This window comes from Schistocerca piceifrons, chromosome 5, assembly GCF_021461385.2.
Source record: "Schistocerca piceifrons isolate TAMUIC-IGC-003096 chromosome 5, iqSchPice1.1, whole genome shotgun sequence".
NCBI lineage: Eukaryota > Metazoa > Arthropoda > Insecta > Orthoptera > Acrididae > Schistocerca > Schistocerca piceifrons.
In genome coordinates this window covers 321,146,067-321,151,624 of record NC_060142.1, presented here as the reverse complement: position 1 = coordinate 321,151,624, position 5,558 = coordinate 321,146,067, and the positions used below count along the sequence as shown (strand labels likewise).

Sequence of the window (5,558 nt, the reverse complement as noted above, 5' to 3'; positions counted from 1 at the left end):
ACTTTTGACATTTAGACACTGGATGAAAATGATATATCCATCTTTCATAACAAAATTGCTCTGAGCACTATGGGACTAGACAGCTTACCGTTCATCACATTTGTCCTGAGCACAAAGATCGTTTCAGTAGCCTGTTATGAAAGAGCGCCGGCCGATGTGTCCGAGCGGTTCTAGGCGCTTCAGTCTGGAACCACGCGACCGCTACGGTCGCAGGTTCGAACCTGCCTCGGGCATGGATGTGTGTGATGTCCTTAGGTTAGTTAGGTTTAAGTAGTTCTAAGTCTAGGGGACTGATGACGTCAGATGTTAAGTCCCATAGTGCTTAGAGCCATTTGAACCATTTTGAGAAATATTTTTCCTCGATGGAAACCTCGTGTACACATTCGTAGTTCAATATTTTCATCATGCACAAGTGCTCCCACCTGTTGGGCATCATTGTAAAACTATCAAAAAGTGAATGTAGCAGTGCACAGCAGCTTGTGACCGCCAGAATTCACGGAAGTTCTTAGTTAGTTATACTCCACAGTCTAATTGCATATTATTATTACTTTTTCGCACGGTAATTATTGGATTATCGGTATATTTATTACAACAGTGAATATTTAAAAATTAATTATTTTAGTCTATAAAAAGAAGCCAAGTGCACTAAGCATATATTGAAAATTGGTACATATATTTGTATAAATGGTGTATCTAACATTGTTGTAAATCATCTAAGAGCAATGGAGCGCAAAGAAACGATTTCCTTCCTCCAGAAAAAAATTCCACATCTGAAAGGGTTATCATATTAATTTATTTGTAAAGTATTCAGACATTTGAAGCTTTTTCATACATGTAAGCTCGATTCTTTAAAGATTGTCGTCTGTCTAACAATTGAATGACCTTTGTATGTGGCGTTTAAACACTCCAGCATCCATTCCTTCCATGCCTCCAATTTATTCTATCGGCCATAAATATTGTTTTATGTTTAAGTGTTTCTTATTGATTGTTCTAGATATGAAATTTCAGGCGACATATTAACCGTCGTACACAAGCTTAACATGACATCTACATCTACATCTACATGATTACTCTGCAATTCACATTTAAGTGCTTGGCAGAGGGTTCATTGAACCACAATCATACTACCTCTCTACCATTCCACTCCCGAACAGCGCGTGGGAAAAACGAACACCTAAACCTTTCTGTTCGAGCTCTGATTTCTCTTATTTTATTTTGATGACCATTCCTACCTATGTAGGTTGGAGTCAACAAAATATTTTCGCATTCGGAAGAGAAAGTTGGTGACTGAAATTTCGTAAATAGATCTCGCCGCGACGAAGAACGTCTTTGCTTTAATGACTTCTATCCCAACTCGCGTGTCATATCTGCCACATTCTCTCCCTTATTACGTGATAATACAAAACTAGCTGCCCTTTTTTTTGCACCCTTTCGATGTCCTCCGTCAATCCCACCTGTAAATGTAAGGGAAACTGGTTTTGTTCTAGTGGAAGTCTCTTTTTTACTATTTATCGAAATAATTACTAATTTGTAAATTAGCCAATTGCTAAAAGAAACTGAAGTAGGACAGAAAAAGCTTTGAACGCAGTCTTACTCGAATTCATGACCAGCATATTACCTCTCACCTTCCTCGCCAATTAAGGAGTAACAAGTTCCTAACGAAATACGGTGCAGTGTTGTGAAATCAAACGGCACACTTCGGCCTTAATGTGAAAGAGAATTTTCTGGGAACGTACGTTGAGAGCACGGCACTGTGTGATAGTGAATTATGAACTCTGAGAAAACCAGAAGAGAACTGAAGCGTTAGAGACGTGGTTTTATAGAAGGCTGTTAAAAATTCGGTTCTAGCAGAATTGGTGAGGAAAGGAATGTACGGAAAAGAGTGACAAGAAGAAGGGAATTTTGGCAGCTTCGCTAGCGAGGATTAGTGAGTGCGACTGGTGGATGCGGCTCAGCGGCGGAGTGGCGCTGCCGACGTGCCGCGGGTGGTCCGGCCATCGATAAGCCGCGGCTGCGGCTGCGGCTGCCGGATGTCGGGAGCAGCGGCCTGGATCACGCGGCCCGCCAGATAGCGCCTCTGGGGCCCCGCAGGGGATCAAAGTGCGCGCCGACGCGCCAGACAAGCCGGCTCTGCCCTTATCGCTCTTCAGACCAAGCAGGTAGGTATGTATACCACACCGCAGCGACGCTCTGGCAAACGAGGCCAGCTGTTGACGCCCTGTGTCACGGTCGCCAGATGCATTGTGTGCCCCAGCGAAAAGGCCATTAGCACAAAACTGACACGAAGGCAGCGGGGGATTATTTACACTATAGTCTATCGGTGAACTGAAGACCGACCGACGAGTCCACACTCTCTCCCTACACAGCTACGTCCTCTTGGTGGTTTAACGGGCTTACTGGCCCTTCCGCAGTGCGCCTTCTAAATAGCTGGCAACGCAGTGCTTAGACTCGCCCTGGAGTGTTTATTTTCCACTAAATTAGTTAACTACAAGTGTTAGACAAAAATATGAAAGCACCGCGGGAAGTCTATACTTGAACGTAAATGATGCTAGCCGAGCCTGCAGGGTCCGTTATTGTATTTAACCACGAACGGCACTTGTGCAATATCCTCGATATGCTGCAAGTGTCATTCTCGGCCAGAAGAGTGTTCTCTGTAGCTGTGAGCGCTTGTTGTCGGAGACACGTGAATTGTGACGTGGGCAAAGTGGTGGAGTTCGTGTGGTGCGTGCTTCCGTATCCAAGGGAGCCGACGAGTTGGTGTTCAAGAGGCACAATATCGAAGATTTATACCGCTTACAGGGAAATCAGAAAAACACTCGCTAAGCCACCAAGCGGACGAAAGTGTGTATTTACTTATATGGATATGGTGTCTGTTCTTTCGGACATGTCCATTGATGACCTGCAGGCGTCTAGAACGAAATTAGAATTATATATTAATACCTTCAGCTCCTGACAGGCGTTGATATACAGGGTTTTACAAAAAGGTACGGCCAAACTTTCAGGAAACATTCCTCACACACAAAGAAAGAAAAAATGTTATGTGGACATGTGTCCTGAAACGCTTACTTTCCATGTTAGAGCTCATTTTATTACTTCTCTTCAAATCACATTAATCATGGAATGGAAACACACAGCAACAGCACGTACCAGCGTACTTCAAACACTTTGTTACAGGAAATGTTCAAAATGTCCTCCGTTAGCGAGGATACATGCATCCACCCTCCGACGCATGGAATCCCTGATGCAGCCCTGGAGAATGGCGTATTGTATCACAGGCGTCCACAATACGAGCACGAAGAGTCTCTACATTTGGAACCGGGGTTGCGTAGACAAGAGCTTTCAAACGCCCCCATAAATGAAAGGCAAAAGGGTTGAGGTCAGGAGAGCGTGGAGGCCATGGAATTGGTCCGCCTCTACCAATCCATCGGTCACCGAATCTGTTGTTGAGAAGCGTACGAACACTTCGACTGAAATGTGCAGGAGCTCCATCGTGCATGAACCACATGTTGTGTAGTACTTGTAAAGGCACATGTTCTAGCAGCACAGGTAGAGTATCCCGTATGAAGTCATGATAACGTGCTCCATTGAGCGTAGGTGGAAGAACATGGGGCCCAATCAAGACATCACCAACAATGCCTGCTCAAACGTTCACAGAAAATCTGTGTTGATGACGTGATTGCACAATTGCGTGCGGATTCTCGTCAGCCCACACATGTTGATTGTGAAAATTAACAATTTGATCACGTTGGAATGAAGCCTCATCCGAAAGAGAACATTTGCACTGAAATGAGGATTGACACATTGTTGGATGAACCATTCGCAGAAGTGTACCCGTGGAGGCCAATCAGCTGCTGATAGTACCTGCACACGCTGTACATGGTACAGAAACAACTGGTTCTCCCGTAGCCCTCTCCATACAGTGACGTAGTCAACGTTACCTTGTACAGCAGCAACTTTTATGACGCTGACGTTAGGGTTATCGTCAACTGCACGAAGAATTGCCTCGTCCATTGCAGGTGTCCTCGTCGTTCTAGGTCTTCCCCAGTCGCGAGTCATAGGCTGGAATGTTCCGTGCTCCCTAAGACGCCGATCAATTGCTTCGAACGTCTTCCTGTCGGGACACCTTCGTTCTGGAAATCTGTCTGGATACAAACGTACCGCGCCACGAATATTACCCCGTGCTAATCCATACATCAAATGGGCATCTGCCAACTCCGCATTTGTAAACATTGCACTGACTGTAAAACCACGTTCGTGATGAACACTAACCTGTTGATGCTACGTACTGATGTGCTTGATGCTAGTACTGTAGAGCAATGAGTCGCATGTCAACATAAGCACCGAAATCAACATTACCTTCCTTCATTTGGGCCAACTGGCGGTGAATCGAGGAAGTACAGTACAGACTGACGAAACTAAAATGAGGTCTAACATGGAAATTAAGCGTTTCCGGACACATGTCCACATAACATCTTTTCTTTATTTGTGTGTGAGGAATGTTTCCTGAAAGTTTGGTCGTACCTTTTTGTAACACCCTGTATATCAACGGGGACAGGTGAAAATGTGTTCCCCGACCGGGTCTCGAACCCGGAATTTCCTGCTTACATGGCAAATGTTCTATCTATCACAATGAGGGCACAGAGGATAGTGCGACTGCAAGGACTATCTCGCGCACCGCCCCCCCCCCCCCCCTCGAGACCCACATTCTCACTTTATATGTCCACACACTACATTCGTAGTGTCCCTACCCATCTCAGCCATTACTCGTGGAAGACATTCTTACCAAGTCCCGTAAGAGTTCGGGAAAGTGTGTGAATCTGCACAGAAGAGGAAAGTCATGGCCGCTATTGCCAGAGGTATATACTTATATGGATATGGCGTCTGTTCTTTCGGACATGTGCAAAAGAAAAGATCCCGTAAGAGTTCGAGTAATATGAGTGCATCTGCACAGAAGAGGAAGATCATGGCCGGTATTGCCAGAACTATATAAGTATATTGTACTGGCAATACTGGCCATGACCTTCCTCTTGTGTGCAGATGCAGACATATTACCCGAACTCTTACGGGACTTGGTAAGAATGTCTTCCACGAGAAATGAGTGCGCTGGGTAGGTACACTACGAATGTAGTATGTGGACATATAAGGTGAGAACGAGGGTCTTACGGGAGGCGTGCGCGAGATAGTCCTTGCAGTCGCACTATCCCCTCGGTGGCTCAGATGGTTAGAGCGTCTGCCAAGTAAGCAGGAGATCCCAGGTTCGAGACCTGGTCGGGGCACACATTTTCACCTGTCCCCGTTGATATATATCAACGCCTGTCAGCAGCTGAAGGTATTGATATATAATTCTAAAGCGTGTATTGGATGATCGTGACGGACAGTCACTGAGGAGGATCGTGAGGAAAAATAAGAGGACGACAGATGCTAAGTCACTGCACAAGTGAATGTCAGCAACAAAACACGAATCGAATTCCATAAGCTGGGAATTGCAGGGTCAGCTGATATTCCAAAATCACTCATCAGTGATGCAAAGGCCATAACAGGAAAAAAATGGCTCAAAT

The 5,558-nt window shown here is 45.2% G+C and overlaps 1 non-coding gene across 1 annotated transcript; it reads left to right on the top strand.

Moving 5' to 3' along the window:
- Positions 1 to 5,202: 5,202 nt before the first annotated feature.
- Positions 5,203 to 5,276, top strand: Trnat-agu. Its single transcript has one exon. It is a non-coding gene; the product is annotated as a tRNA-Thr (tRNA).
- The last annotated feature ends 282 nt before the right edge of the window (positions 5,277 to 5,558 follow it).